At 44.3% G+C, this 16,157-nt stretch overlaps 1 pseudogene; it reads right to left on the bottom strand.

Moving 5' to 3' along the window:
• Positions 1–904: 904 nt before the first annotated feature.
• On the bottom strand, positions 905–1,797 carry LOC136122497 (translationally-controlled tumor protein pseudogene; annotated as a pseudogene).
• Positions 1,798–16,157: the final 14,360 nt, after the last annotated feature.

Genomic DNA, 16,157 nt, shown 5'->3' with positions numbered 1-16,157 from the left:
ACCCCTCCTTCCTCCCTTGGTAACCATAAGTTTGTTTTCTACATCTGTGACTCTATTTCTGCTTTGCAAATAAGTTCATCTGTACCATTTTTCTAGATTCCACATATAAGTCATATTATACGATACTTGTCTTTGTCTTTCTGACTTACTTTAGAGATGTAAGTGAAAGAGCTGATGGGACTTCTGGAAATGTTACTTCAAGGGAGTTGACTCAGCTAAGTGAGCCTCTTCTGCCTGTGCCTCCTTTCTCTTCTCACCTGGAATTTGGTACTCCAACGGCTGTCTTTGGCCTTGAAGTGACCTTGAAAATGGAAGCTCTTTGCCGTGATGGTAGAAGAGAACGATACAAGGAGGCTGGGCCCGTGATACTGGTGGCGTACCAACCCTGTCCTCTATTGCCTACTTCTGGGCCACTTCTATTTGAGAGAGAAATAAAATTCTCTCTTGTTTAAGTCTCTGCTGTTTTGGATTTCCTGTTACATGCAGCTAAATCTAACCTATGTGAATATTTCTGGATGGAGCTGTAGGAGACTAGAGGGGAGAGGAACCACCTCTGGGAGCACTTGCCCTGGGCTCAAATGGTTTACACGTTTATGAGGTTTCAGTGTTTCCACTTCTCAACAGCATTTGACTCTGTTAACCATTCCTCTCTTCTTAAAACTCTTATCACCTGGCTTCTGTGACCTCACATCTCCTGGTGTTTGTGGGGTCTCTTTTTTTGTTTAGTTTAAATGAATTTCATGTTTTAGACAACCTACGTGACATGTTTTGTGGTTTTCTTCCTCAAAAACAATGCCTCTACTCCAAATAAAACAATGTCAAAATAAATGAAGAGTTCAAGGTGACATCAGTCCCATTTGTCTAAGTCCTGGTGCTGTGTGGATGAAAGGCAGCAGCCAGCCAGTTATGATGATAGGTGATAGATCCAAAGTAACAGCCAAATCTGTTCACATTTTTCCATCCCTAAGCCTTCCTTAAAGAAGATCATACGTGGGGTCACACCATCCTCACGGTAGCCCAGCAGAGCAGCCATGCCATCTAGACTTACGTTTTCACCAGTAAAGAACTGATCGTTTTTGAAATGAGCAAGAATGTGTTTGACTTGTTCTGCAGCCCCTGTCGTAAAGGTTTTACTCTTTCTGATCTCTGTTCTTCAAGTTTCCCTTTGATTGACTTCATATAATTTTGATGTACTTTTTCTTTAAAAAATAAATTTATTTATTTATTTTTGGCTGCATTGGGTCTTCGCTGCTGTGCGCGGGCTTTCTCTAGTTGAGGCGAGCGGGGGCTACTCTTCGTTGTGGTGTGTGGGCTTCTCATCGCGGTGGCTTCTCTTGTTGTGGAGCACAGGCTCTAGGTGCGTGGGCTTCAGTAGTGGTGGCTCGTGGGCTCTAGAGTGCCGGCTCAGGAGTTGTGGCGCACGGGCTTAGTTGCTCAGTGGCATGTGGGATCTTCCCGGTCCAGTGCTCGAACCCCTGTCCCCAGCATCGGCAGGCGGATTCTTAACCACTGAGCCACTAGGGAAGTCCCTGATGTACTTTTTGTAGGCTTCTCTTGTGAAGCTGGTTTCCTGCAAGTGACGGTTCATAACAATACCCACACCAGTGATTACTGTGCTTTCGGTACCTTCGCCCTCCCGGCCTTCAGCGGAGGCAAGTCATCAGTGTTACCCTCTGTCCTACTACCTTCCCCTCCACCTGCAGACACAGCCCCCCACCCCACCCCCGTGACCTCCCGGATCTTGTAGATATTGGAGATCATCTCATCATGGTTGATGAGGTCCCGGTAGATGATCATGATGGGAAGGAGATGGCGGCGCTAGCTTAGTAGGAGCCCAGAGCTCAGGGCAGCAGCGCACGGCAGGGAGTGGAGAGCTGTTGGAAAAGTGTGGCGTCTCTTTGGGTTATCAAGTGACAGAAACCTTGACTTCTACTGGTTTCAACAACACCATCAAAAGAACATATTGTCTCAGTAACTCCAGAATAGTCCAGGAGTAGATGTTTGCACCCAGTTGAATAGAGGGGTTCAAACCATAGTATGAGTACTGGAATGACATTCAAAATATTTAACAACTGGCCTTGCTTTGTCATTGACTCTCAGAACAGTAAGAGGGAGTGTCCTGGAAGTCCCCTGCTGGTTCTGACATTAACTCTTCAGTTACCGGATCATGGGGAAGTTCAGGGATTGCAGAAGGGTGGCTGGGAGGAAGTGGCAAAATCACTCCTATTCCCAGGGGGTTCTGGGCAGCATTTACTTACCAACAGAAATATTTCAACAATAATCAGCCATTCCAGTGCGTACCAGGTGAACAGCAGCCCTGTGTTAGGATCCAGTTACTCTTTTATCCCCCTCTCTCAGCTGTACTATTCCATATGGACTCGGTTCTCAGACGGTCTCTCTCCCCTGGTTGTGAGATGGCTGCCAGTGGCTCCCAGGGCTGTGTGCTTCCTCCTTCACATTCAGCAAAGAGGAGTGAGGCCCTTTCCCCCAGCAGCCCTAGCGTAAATCCCGAGATTTGCTCTGATGGGGCTGGCTGAGATCATATGCCCGATCCTGATTGATCAATGTGGCTGGCGGGGGAGGGGGTGGGATGGGAGACTGGCTTAGGCTATGTCACCTACCCCATCATTGGACCCCCAGCTTAGAGTTAGCTTCTTTGGAGTATATAGGCTTAGAATTGAGCTGCTTTCCCCAAAGCAAAATTGGGGTACTGCTGTCAAAAGAAGAGGGGTCATGTATTGATTTCCTGCTGTATGTAACAAGTTACCACAAGTGCAGTGGCTTCACACAACACAATTTATTCTCTTATAGTTCTGGAGGTCAGAAGTCTGAAATGGGTCTCATGGGGCTAAAACCAAGGTGTTGGCAGGTTGTGTTCCTAGGGGAGAATCCCTCCCCTTCCTTTTTCTAGCTCCTTGGCTTATGGCCACATCACTCCAGCTCCTGGTTCTGTTGTTAAGTTTCTTTCTCTGACTCTGACCCTCTTTCCTCCCTTATATAAGGACCCTTGTGATTTCATTGGGTCCACCTGGATAATCCAGGGTAATCTCCCTATTCAAAAATCCTTAATTTAAGCATATCTGTGCAGCTCCTTTTACCATGTAGGGTAACATATTCACAGAGTCCAGGAATTCGAACATGGACATCTTTGGGCCAGGGAAATGGGGTAAGGGGGGAGACCTTATTCTGCCTACCACGGAGTGCGTGCTGGAAGGCAAAGGCAGTAAGTATCTATTCTCTCTGCTTTGTCCACCATCTGTCTGGCTACTCTTTTGTATCTTTTGCAGATTCAGCCTTCTTTACCTGACTTTATTTATGTATTTTTCTTGGCTTTTCTTTTCTTTTTTCTTTCTTTTTTTTTTGGCTACACAAGCAGCATGTAGGTTCCTAGTTCCCTGACCAGGGATTGAACCCACACCCCTGCAGCGGAAGCATGAAGTCTTAACCACTGGACCTCCAGGAAAGTCCCATGGCTTTTCTTTCTTTCTTTCCCTTTTTCTTTCTTTCTTTCTTCCTTCCTTCCTTCCTTCCTTCCTTCCTTTCTTTTCTTTCTTTCTTTCTTTCTTTCTTTCTTTCTCTTTCTTTCTTCCTTCCTTCCTTCCTTCCTTCTTTCTTTCTTTCTTTCTTTCTTTCTTTCTTTCTTTCTTTCTTTCATTTTATTGAAGTATAGTTGGTTTACAATGTTGTGTTAATTTCTGCTGTACATAAAAGTGATTCAGTTACACAAATACATATTCTTTTCCATTATGGTTTATTATAGGATATCAAATATAGTTCCCTGTGCTATACAGTAGGACCTCATTGTTTATCCGTCCTATATACACTAGCTTGCATTTGCTAATCCCAAACTCCCAATCCTTCCCTCCCCCACCCCTCTCTGCTTTACTTGACTTTAAATATTGTTTCTCAAGTTTCAGCTCTAGACTTCTATCCTCACTCTATATTCTCTCCCCAGGCAAGCCCACTGAGTCCAAGGCATAATTACCAACTATGGTTACCTATCTACATCTCTAGCCCAAACATCTCTGAGTCCAGACAAATTTATCTAAATGCCCACCTGACATCTCCACTTGGCTATCTTGATGGCCCTCCAAATTCAAGATGTCTCAAAGCTTCTCTCCAAACCAGGCCCCAAGTCAGTAAATGGCACCACCATCCCTCCAGCTATGGCAGCCAGAAACCTGGACAATCATCCTTAATGTCCATCCTCTCCTTCCTCCCAATCCAATCTTTGACTGAGTCTTTTTTTTTTTTTCTATTTATTTGATGGAATTTTATTTGTAGCAACAACAATCATTAAAACCAAGCAAAAAACAAAAACAAAAATACCCTCCACTGAATGGGAATGGTACCTATTATTTGTCAAAACCATTTCAGTGGAGTTTGACTGAGTTTTTTCCATTTTACCTTCTTGATCTTAAATTCATCGATTTCTCTCAGTCTTCTCATCTTCCACTCCAAGCCACCACCTCTGTCTAAACTGTTAACTCTTCTTGCCTGGACTTCTGCATTGGCCACCTAAACCAGTCTCTTGGGTCCATTATGACCTATCTCCAGTTTGTTCTCCATACCATTGCCAGGGTTATTTTTCCAAAATGCAAATCTGATCATTTAACTCACCCACTCAGAACACTTCACTGGCTTTCCATTGCTCTTAGGAGAGAGACCAAAACCCTTCCCATGGTAGCTAAGGCTTTGTGGGGTCTGCTCCCTGTCTATTTCTCTAGTCCTGCCTCCCTTCAAGAATCTATTGGTCTTTTACTTCTTTTTGTTCCTCAAACTTGCCATGTTATTTCTCATCATTTAACCAGGGCATACTCTGTGCAGTCTGCCAGACTTCTAACTCATCTTTTATATTTCCCACAGACCCTATTCAACCTCCTGGACTAGATCGAATTCTCCCATTATAAACTGTCAGTGAATTCCATTATAAACTCTGCATTTCACCTAGGTAGTGCTAACACAATTCCAATTTTCCGTTTACTTGTCTATTCATTTGATTAATACTTGTTGTCCCCAACACAACCACTATTAGTCTGTAAGCTCCAGGGGAGCAAGGGCTTTGTCTGTGTCTGTTCGCCATTAAATCCCTGCACCTTGTTCTGTAGGCACTTCACGTCTCTTAAAACCACAGACGCACATGCTCATTTTTGAATCAGAATACCGAGGTTTGTTCCGAGGTCATACAACCAGCAGGGAGATAAATTCCAAATCTGACTCCAAAACCTGCCCTTTCTTGCTTTCACTCTGCTGTCCTCTGAGATGGGGGAAGTGTTGGGATTGTGCCTTTTCTGGATGTGCAGTTCTAGAAACCTCAACTGCTTCCTTTGGAAGCCTTTGGAAATGGATCTGAAAAGGCTGACAGTTTGCCTGAACTTATAGGGGTGGGGGGGGGAAGTTTTCTTTTTCCTTTTCTTCCTTTTACATCTGTCTTTCTTTCTTTCTTTCCTCCCTCTCTCTGTTTTCCTCCTTCCTTTCCTTTCTTCCTTCCTCTTTTCCAAAAAATGCACAAAGTTCCTGCTCATTGCCAGACTCTGTTCTGGGAGATGGTGACATAAAGATGAATCAAAGAGCTCTGTCCTCAAAGAGCTCAAAATCTAGTCTGTTAGAAGTCTAGGTCAAGTAAATAAATTCCAAGCCAGTATCATTTCCTCCTCTGTAAAATGGGCATCATCCTTACTACACCAGAGTTTTTGGATGCAAGTAACTGAAACTGACTTAGGAATGAGATTTATTGGAAGGGCATTGGATGCGTCCCAGAGCTGAAAGAAAAGCAGGAGAACCAGACCCAGGAAACAGGAGGGTGGGCAGCTCATGGAGCCAAGTCCATGCTCTAGGAACTAGCTTGTGAGGACAATGCCACCGGCACTGTCCCCACTGTGACTGTTCCAGCTGTTCCCTTGTCTTTGAGACTGTCCCCCAAGATTCAAATACCCAGGTGGGAGCATCTCATGAAGGAAGCATGGGTCAGTCACCTAGCCGGACTCCAGCTGCCTAGATGTCGGGAGAGGAGATAATTGCTCCCTTCCACTGCAGAATGGGGGTTGGCACTCAGAGCCCCTGACACTGCTGCTCTCATTTCCCTGTGGTTCTTGGGTGACACCAGGGCTAAATGATCTCTTGAGAGGTCACCTAGTCATCGAGTCCCTGCACAATGGTTTGCTGCTAAGTAGTAGGACTGGGACTTGAATTTGGGTCTAGCTGGCAGAGGAGCAGTTAGAGTTCTTGGCTACAAGCAACAGACACCACCTCTGCCAACTTTCAGCAAAAGAGAATTTATTGGAGGGATGTGGGCGAGGCTCAAAGAATTTATGGGGAGCTGTAGAAGCAAGTTTGGGGACAGACAGGAAGCAAAGGAGAGATGGAGGGTCTAGGATCATGTTGGAGACGCATTTACACTTGAGTGCTGCCACCACCAGCACGATGAATGACCTCCAGCGAGATCTCCTATTTTGGCTGTACTGCCTCCAAATTCAAATTCTCGGGACGTAAGGTGTTTGATGGGGTTAGTTTCCATCATGGCCCTGTCCTCCAGGGTGAGGATAGGAAAATGGCTTTTTTAGTGGAATGGGTCATTTGGAGTTACCTTTCCATCAAGGCCACAGAGGAAGTTAATACAGTGTTAGGGGGTGTTTATCAGTTATCTATCGCCGAAATAATAGTACATAGCAAACAATCACGTGCTTCGAAAGCATGTAACAATCAGCTCATACATCCGGTGGTCAGTTAGGCAGCTCTGCTGATTTTGGTTGGACTTGCTCACAGGTCTGGAGATTGGCTGGTTATTGGCTGATCTAGTCTAACCTTGGCTGGGAGGACTAGGCCCTCTGGTTCTGCTCCTCCAGTGGGTTACTTCTGGCATGTTCTCCTAGGTAATGGCAGAGGCAGAAGAGGGGGCAAACCCTATCACACAAGTGCTTTTTAAGGCCCAGCTTGCATCACATCTGCTGATAACCCTATTGGCCAAAGCAAGTCACATGACCAAGGCCAGCATCAGAGTGTGAGAGCACTGTGAAATATCACGGCAAAGGGTGTGGATACAGTTGGCCCTCCCTCCATATCTGCAGGTTCCACATCCACCTATTCAACCGACCATGGATCAAACATATTCGAAAAAAACAATTCCAGGAGGTTCCAAAAAGAAAAACTAGTTACATAGCATTTACATTGTATTTACAATTATTTAAATAGCATTTACAGTTTATTAGATATTATAAATAGTCTAGAGATGATTTAAAGTATACCGGAGGATGCGCATAGGTTACATGCAAATACTCTGCAGATTTTGGTATTTGAGTTGCAAGGGTGGGGTAGTGGTTGTCCTAGAACCAAATCCCCAGCAGATAACAAGGGAAGACTGTACAGGGAACGGTGAAGAATTGGTGCCATGTTTGCAGTCCATGGGGAAATGTCTAAAAGGAGTCAATGTCTGTGACAGATGTCAAAGTCCAAGTTCTTTCCATGTTCCACACCACCTGGGGCAGCAACCAAAGGAGCTTTTCTCCAAGACAGGCCTCTCTTCTTATTCAGTTGTATCACTTTGAATGTCAGGTTCATGAGAACAGGGACTTTTGTCTGTTTTACTCACCATGTAACCCCACTGTCTAGAACAGTGCTGGATACAAAACAGGTGCTTAACAAATAGTGATTGAGTGAAAATTCCCTTGTGAACTTACCTGATGCATCTAACCAAGATTTTTCACTTTTGTGGGGAGGTTGTATGCTATGGAGGAAAGGACTTAAAATTTGGACACAAATCAACCTGGGCTCGGATCTGGGCTTCATCCTTTGCTACCAGTGACCTTGGGCAAATTATCCAGTCTTCCTGAGTCTCATTTTCCTGTAGTGGAAAACTTTTGGGTGACCTCTCAGTGCAACCTCCCCATTTTCTGGTAATTGTCCCTCCCATCTCCACATATTTCCTGTGATGGGGCTTCTGTATTACGTGACCCTGTCCCCATCCCCCAACCCTGTCTCAACTGATTGGACCAGGGGTATGGATCTGAACCATAATGGGCCAACTAGAGTCTCTTCTCCAGAAATTTGGAATTCCAGTCTTAGTCTGATTGGCCTCTTAAATGGAGGAGATAGGAAATCAGGAGCTGGCTATGGTCATTTTCCACCAGAGAGAGCTGGTCTACAGCCAGAGAGAAGAATAAAGCCCTCATTCCAGATTATTTCTTAGGCCCAGTCAGCTATCAGACAGCTAGCTAGGCAGCTAGGTAACCACTGGTGTAATGGTTAAGGGCATAGTCTCTGGTTCCCGATTACCTTGGTTCAGATTCTGGCCCTATCATTTACTAGCTGAGTTATTTAACTTCTCTGTGTCCTCATTCTCATCTGTAAAGTGGGAATGACATTAATACCTACTTCATGGGGTTGCCATAATGATTAAATAAAAGTGCCTAGAACTATATCTAATGCATGGTGAGTACTAATCCATGTGCATGATTTCCAGGTCATAGTCTCCGATCCTTAAAATTAATACCCTTTTTTCACCCCACCCACCCCCTTTCCGGAAACACTCACTTCAGTGGATTGTTGATTCTAGTGCAAAGAATCTGAACTAATACCATTTTCACCTGTGAAATGGGGAAAGTTAAGAATCTTGAGTTCTTGGAGTAGTAGCGAGGATGAAATGAGATGAGTACAGCTCGTGGCACACCGTAGGCACTCAATATTTACGTGCTTCTCATCCTCCCTACCCTGCCTTCCTCAGACTCCAACTGGGGCCAAGCATGGGAGACGGTGCTTCTGGTGTGGACGGTCTTGGCCACAGCTTGGTTTGGCTCCTTTCTAAGGTGAGTCTGATCTGTTCTTACAAGGTTCTTAGAACCACACATCTCAATACCTCATTCTGCACTCAGAGGAGTGAATCATTTATCCTGAGGTGCCTTCCCCCCGAGAAGACTTCATCTCCGATGCACTCTAGATTTTCTCATTACTGGGGAAGTAACCCAGGGCACAGCAGCTCTTGGTGGGGGCAGGGGTGGTGTGGGCAACAGGGGTAAGAGAGCTGAACCTTACCCCTTCCTCATTTGTCCCCTGCAGGTACAGTCCTTTTCCTGGTCCTTGAGAGCTATATAGGAAAGGAGAAAACTGTGCCACTGGCTTAAGAGAACAGGGGCAAGAGGCTTGGAGATGTGGACAGAGCTTCTTTTTTTTTTTTTTTTTTTTTTTTTTAGAGCTTCTTGATTCATGTGATAATATTCGGGGGTGAATAAGTCCATGACAGGGAGGTTTTCTTCCTCTTGACCAGCTTCCTCAGCCCTCCTAGCTCCACCCTTTGAGGCCCCTACTCTATGACCACCCAGCTCAGCCCCCAGGCCAAGCCCAGCAAGGGCAGGGCGTGCGGATAAGTGGGATGGGAGGTTCTAGGAACATTTTTTTTTTTAATTGAAGCATAGTTGATGTACAATATTATGTTAGTTTTGGGTCAACAAAATAGTAATCCAACAATTAAATCCACTACGAAATGATCACCACAAGTCCAGTAACCATCTGTTACCATGCAAAATTATGACAATATTATTGACTATGTTCCTTATGCTGTATATTACATCCCCATGGCTTGTTTATTCTATAACTGGAGGTTTGTATCTCTTAATCCCCTTCACCTATTTTGCCCAACCCCCCACTCCTTCCTGGTAACCACCAGTTTGCTCTCTGTATCTACAACTCTGTTTCTGTTTTACTGTGTTTGTTACTGTATAAGTGAGATCATACAGTACTTGTCTTTCTCTGTCTGACTTATTTCACTTAGCATAGTACCCTCTAGGTCCACCGATGTTGTTGTTAATGGTACAATTTCATTCTTTTTTATGGCCGAGTAATATTCCATTGCATATATATACCACATCTTTTATTATCCATTCTTCTATTGATGGACATTTAGGTTGCTTCCATATCTTGGCTATTGTAAATAATGTTGCAATGAACCTAGGGGTGCAGACAACTTTTTGGATTACTGTTTTTGTTTTCTTTGGGTAAACACCCAGAAGTAGAATCACTGGACCATATGGTAGATCCATTTTTAATTTTTTGAGGCAACTCCATACTGTTTTCCATAGTGGTTGCACCAATTTACATTCCCACCAACAGTGCATAAAGTTGTCTTCTGTATTCATTTGCCTCTGGGTTGGGGGGGCAGGCAGGAGGGTGATTTCCCTGAGATGAGTCAGCTGTTGTCATTGTCCCTTTCCCCTTCTCCCTTGTGGGGAAAAAAGTTGTGAACTGGAAAAGGCCATAAAGTCGGCAGATGCTTCGGGGGACCCATAGATCCGTGGTGCTGCAGGCTTCTCCTTCTGCTGTGTTGGCCCCAGTCCTTGACTGGGATTCTGCCTCTGTTTCCCTATGTAGTTCTCCACTTGCACAAGAACGTAGCTTCAGACTTTGCATATGACCTTCTTCTTAGTTGCATTAGTCAAGCATCTGCCAAGGTCTGGGATCCGAGGAGGGACCCATTGGATCCCAGACCTGGGACTGCCTAACTTCCTGTCCTGGATCTGCTACTGGAGCTGGGTCAGTGTCCCCTAGACCTATCTACCAAACATCCTCCCCGCCTGCACCAGCCCAACATTCCCCATGCCGAGTCCACTACAGTAATTATATTTTGAGTCTCTGTCAAAGAGACAGCCGGGAGAAGGAGGGTGGGGTCTACAATTAGACACTCTGGGCTAGGATTCTGGATCCATTATCACTTTCTTGCTGTGTGACCTTGAGCTGGTCACCGCCCTTCTCTGAGCCTCAGTTTCCACACCTGTCAAAGAGCCTAATGATCCCCTACAATGGAGCTGGGAGGTTCTAATGAGATTACCTATCTACAGACCCCAGCGCATTTTGGAGGCTCCAGAAATGGCTGCTCACTGCCCCTTCTCCACACAGCTCTGAAGAAGGGAAAGGAGCTCTGTATCATTATCACTCCTCAACTACCTGTCAGCCCTTGTGGAAGCTTTTCAAGAGCCTCTTATCAGATCAAGATATCAACATCGGTCTGGGAACAGGAAACTGCAGTGAAGCAAAGGGTCACTAAAGACAGAGACGTGGCAGAGGCAGCAAAATGCAGTGGTGAAGCATGTGACTCTGGAGGCAGATGGCTTGGGTTCCAACCCCAGCTTTAACTTTGTTGAGCTCTGGCCAAACCACAGTATTTCCTGTAGCTTCAGTTTCCCCATTTGGTATATGAGGGGTAAAATAGCATATGCTGCCTAGAATTGTTTTGAGAACTAAATGAGATCATCTGTGTCTCGTGTATAACACGAGTTTGCCCCAAAATGAGCACTCAAAACACCTTGGATACGTAAGTTGTTTTCAAGTTTTTGCTACTTTATTTTTTGTCTCTTTAGATGATTTTATTAGGATAAAGTTCCAGGGGAGGAATTACCGCCTCCTAAAATAGATTGCCAGATTGCTTTTAAAAGGGCCCAGCTCTCTTAAAAGGGCACCCGCGCCCTATTTGGTGATCCTGGGGGTGGGGGGAGGTGAGGGGAAATGGGAGGTTGGGGGAGCGGGGGAGTGGGGGCGTACTGGGAGGGAGGGAACAGGCGGCGAGAGGAAACGCGCAGCGGGGCTCAGTTGAGCAAAGTGGCTGCTCTCACCAGCGCAATGGCCACCTCAGTTGGGGACACGTGGGGCGCCATGTCCTCCTCTCGGAACAGCAGGACCGGCGCGAGGTGTCTGGGCGGTGATGCAACTTGGGGCGGTGATGCAGGTTAGCGCTGCCGCTGCCGCAGGCCGCCATGGACCGCACAGACCCAGAGGGTCGCGAAGCACAAAGAGCGCTGTCTCTAGAAAACTCCAATGCTAACTCAATAGGGAAGACCCCACGGGTGGCTTTCAGCCATGCAAATGAATCTTCCAACCGCGTTATGAAACCATCAACGACTCCAGTTTCCTCAGTCTCAAAGAATGGGACAGTCACCACCGTGAAACCCATAGTAACATCTAAAACGACAACAGGGGTCTCAACAGATATAACTTCCACCACCTTAGAGTCTACACCCAAAATAACAAGTGTTTCGAAAAACATCCCGGATGTCAATCAACATCCACAATGACTACAACCCACAGTAGTTACGTAAAATTTGTTTCTTCATCAGTAACAATTACAGCAACTCTTAACTCTAAAGAAAATAAAAGATTAAAATTTGATACTGGCAGCTTTGTTGGTAGTATTATATTAAATTATGGAATTTAATCTATGCTTTACATTGGATGCAAAATGTACTATTCAAGAAGAGGCATTTGTTATAGACCCGTCTGTGAACATGATGCCATCATTTAAGGAAATCCAAGAACCAACGGAAAGAAGAAAGATTGATGCAGCCCAGTCAGTTAACTTTGTTTTATTGTTAGTTTAAAACAATATTCTCTTCTTGAAAATAGTATTACAAGCCAGTGCATATCATGTACAATGTATTATATGAATGTGTAAAGCTTCCTCACGATTACTAAAGGCAAAAAGGATTTGGATTTTGTGTGTGTGTGTGCTTTTTGGGTTTTTTTTGCCACGCGGCATGCAGGATCCCAGTTCCCCGACCAGGGATGGAACCCGTGCCCCCTGCAGTGGAAGCGCAGAGTCTTAACCACTGGACTGACAAGAAAGTCCCTGGTTTGACTTTTTTTTTGGCTGTGTTGGGCCTTTGTTGCTGTGAGCAGGCTTTCTCTAGTTGCGGTGAGCGGGGGCTGCTCTTTGTTGCGGTGTGCAGGCTTCTCATTGTGGTGGCTTCTCTTGTTGCAGAGCACGGGCTCTAGGCACGCAGGCTTCAGTCGTTGTGGCACGTGGGCTCAGTAGTTGTGGCTCGCGGGCTCTAGAGCTCAGGCTCAGTAGTTGTGGCGCATGGGCTTAGTTGCTTCGTGGCCTGTGGGATCTTCCCAGACCAGGGCTCGAACCTGTGTCCCCTGCATTGGCAGGTGGATTCTTAACCACTGTGTCACCAGGGAAGCCCCAAACCAGGTTTTAAGCATAATTTTAGTTTCAATGTCTCTTCAGAATGCATCAGTATTTTATATGTTTTAAAGCTTAGTACTTGTTTGTGTGTGTGTGTGTGTGTGTGTGTGTGTGTGTGTGTGTGTGTTTGCCACGAGGCTTGTGGGATCTTAGTTCCCTGACCAGGATGGAACCCGTGTCCCTTGCAGTGGAAGTGCAGAGTCCTAACCACCACTGAACCACCAGGTAATTCCCAAAACTTAGTACATGGTTTAGAAACAAAACACATACCAAAAACAAAAACGAAAAACCCAGAAAAAACCCAGATAAACCCAGAAACAATACCTGGGCTTAACTCTGTTAGAGAGCTGTTGGAGAGGCTGTATTTTTATTAATAACTTCTTTTGAGCATTCCATGACAGTTGATATAATTTCAGTGAATTGCAATGTTTAACATGCTAATGTTTTAAAGACTTAGTTGTCAGTATTAAATAATAAGTTGGATTATTCAGTACCGTGAGAATATTGTCATCACTGCATACTGCTTCATTTCATACTTAGCTGTTAATTTCATATTTGGTGAATATTTTTAAGAGCTGTAGAGCTGCTTTCTATATCTAGAAATGTTTGGTGTAATGGAAACACACTTGAATTAAAAGAAAAAAAAAAGCCCATCATATGATTTCCAAAACAAAACTTAGAATTCTGAGCTACTGATGAATGCTGTGTTTATCAAGCCAGGGATTGTGGGGCTGCTAAACCTACAGGATGAAAATGGTGCATTTTCATTCACTGTCCATTTTACTCAAAGATTTGGGGAGACAGCATTTTTTTTTTTTTTTTTTTTTTGCGGTACACGTGCCTCTCACTGTCTCGGCCTCTCCCGCTGCGGAGCACAGGCTCCGGACGCGCAGGCCCAGCGGCCATGACTCACGGGCCCGGCCGCTCCGCGGCATGTGGTATCCTCCCGGACAGGGGCACGAACCCGTGTTCCCTGAATCGGCAGGCGGACTCTCAACCACTGCGCCACCAGGGAAGCCCGAGACAGCATTTTTGTACAAAAACACCAGTGTATTTTGGAATAGATTCTTATGAAGTTTTAAAGCAGGAATTTTTAAGACAGGAAGCATCCTACTTCCTTATGTGGGTCTCCTTCAGACAGCTCCTCTCCCTCCCTTGCTGAAGAGGAGGCACTGCCAGATGTATTATGTTAATGGAGAGAAAAAGCACAGTATTGTAGGACACCGATATTAGCCAATGTATTTTGCAATGTTTTCAGTTTTATAGTTTATATTGGAGCATTCAAAACTCAGGGTCAAATTTTGACAAAAGAGATATTCAGGGCTTCCCTGGTGGCGCAGTGGTTGAGAGTCCGCCTGCCGATGCAGGGCACACGGGTTCGTGCGCCAGTCCGGGAAGATCCCACATGCCGCGGAGCAGCTGGGCCCGTGAGCCATGGCCGCTGAGCCTGCGCATCCGGAGCCTGTGCTCTGCAATGGGAGAGGCCACAGCGGTGAAAGGCCCGCATACCACAAAAAAAAAAAAAAAAAAAAGAGGTATTCAGTCACACTGAATACTGTTAGTATTTCTTCTATCTTAGATGGTTAAAGCAAATCGCACCAATTTCTGATAGTCCAAAAAGGGAGCTGAGAATCATAATGAACATGCATTTACATTTAATAGGAATTAAAGGTGACTCTTGTGATCAGCTTTTAATTTTCAGAGAATGAAAATTCTCTGAATTTTCAAGAGCATTTTGAAAATATTATATCAAGAATTTTGGTATAAAAGGATCATTTCTACTCACTGTGCATTATGGCTGATTGATATGATGAATATGTGTGATAAAAATTATCCAAAATATGGATATGATAGGACGTATGTGGTGTGGAGAAAACATTATGAAACACATGTGGTTACATTGGTTTGAAAAGAGATGTGACTGATAGGTAAGTTGCCCCAACTGATCTTTCAACCACTGTTTTCACTTCTTTGGAAAATATACTTAAGATATATTTCATAGTAATGGGGCCCTTTTAAATTTAACTTTTGTCTCCTGCATTCTTGATATTTCAGTACTTCAAGTCAGTCAGAACAACGTGGAACATTTCTGAAATTTTCTTCAATACTTGTTTCTTTAGCATTTTGAAGATATAAAACCACTTTTTTTTTTTTTTTGCGGTACGCGGGCCTCTCACTGTTGTGGCCTCTCCCGTTGTGGTGCACGGGCTCCGGAAGCGCAGGCTCAGCGGCCATGACTTACGGGCCCAGCTGCTCCGCGGCATGTGGGATCTTCCCGGACCGGGGCACAAACCTGTGTCCCCTGCATCGGCAGGCGGACTCTCAACCACTGCGCCACCAGGGAAGCCCTAAAACCACTTTTTAAGTACTAAATGTCGTTTTTTGCCTATAAAGTTTCCTGTGCTTGAAATAATTTAGTTATCTCTTTCCTCTGCATATAAGTTGTATAATTTGTTACTTTCAAATACCAGCACTTCAATGCAGCCATTTTTTTTTTTTTTTTGGTTATCTGCAAAAATTGAGGAAAACAGTGATGCAAACCAGAATTTCACTTTGGAGAACATTTCCTCAACATCACTTTATCTTCCTAATTATGTTTATTTAAGCAAATGTTCAATTTTGTTTGCATTCTTTGAGAATGTGTTTACTTGAGGATAAAATCAATCTAGGTATATGTCTAAATATTAGGCAAATCCAATCTATGATTTTAAAATGTCCTTGGATAATCTATAAAATGAATAATTCAAATACAGATAAATGAGAGTTGGCAGTATATTATAGTGATAATTTTGTATTTTTCAGGAAAAAAATTAAAGCAAATTCCTGTTACCTTTTTTATTATAATGACCAGCTTTTGGTATTTCATTGTTACTGAGATCTATTTTTAGAATAAAATTGTGCTCTCCATCTTAAAAAAAATGTTTTTAAAAGGGCTATGTCAGTTACAATGTCACCAGCAAATTGTGTAAATACTGGTTTTGTCACATATTTGCCAGCACTGACCATTATAATTATTCTAAGTGCCTCATAGTTGACTTAGTTTTTGTTCCTTTCACAGCATAGGTGAACAGGGTGTGCCAATAAGTAAAAGTTCATCAGGACTGAGACGGGATCGTTTCTTTGAAGAGGGAACTTAGAAAGAAAAACACGTACACACACTTTGTAAATATCCTGAAAATTGAGGATGTTGTTCTTCCTGTCCACTGCA

Source organism: Phocoena phocoena, chromosome 1, assembly GCF_963924675.1.
Source record: "Phocoena phocoena chromosome 1, mPhoPho1.1, whole genome shotgun sequence".
Taxonomy (NCBI): domain Eukaryota; kingdom Metazoa; phylum Chordata; class Mammalia; order Artiodactyla; family Phocoenidae; genus Phocoena; species Phocoena phocoena.
Note: the sequence above shows the minus strand (reverse complement) of the source record. Positions and strands in the feature narration are given on the sequence as shown.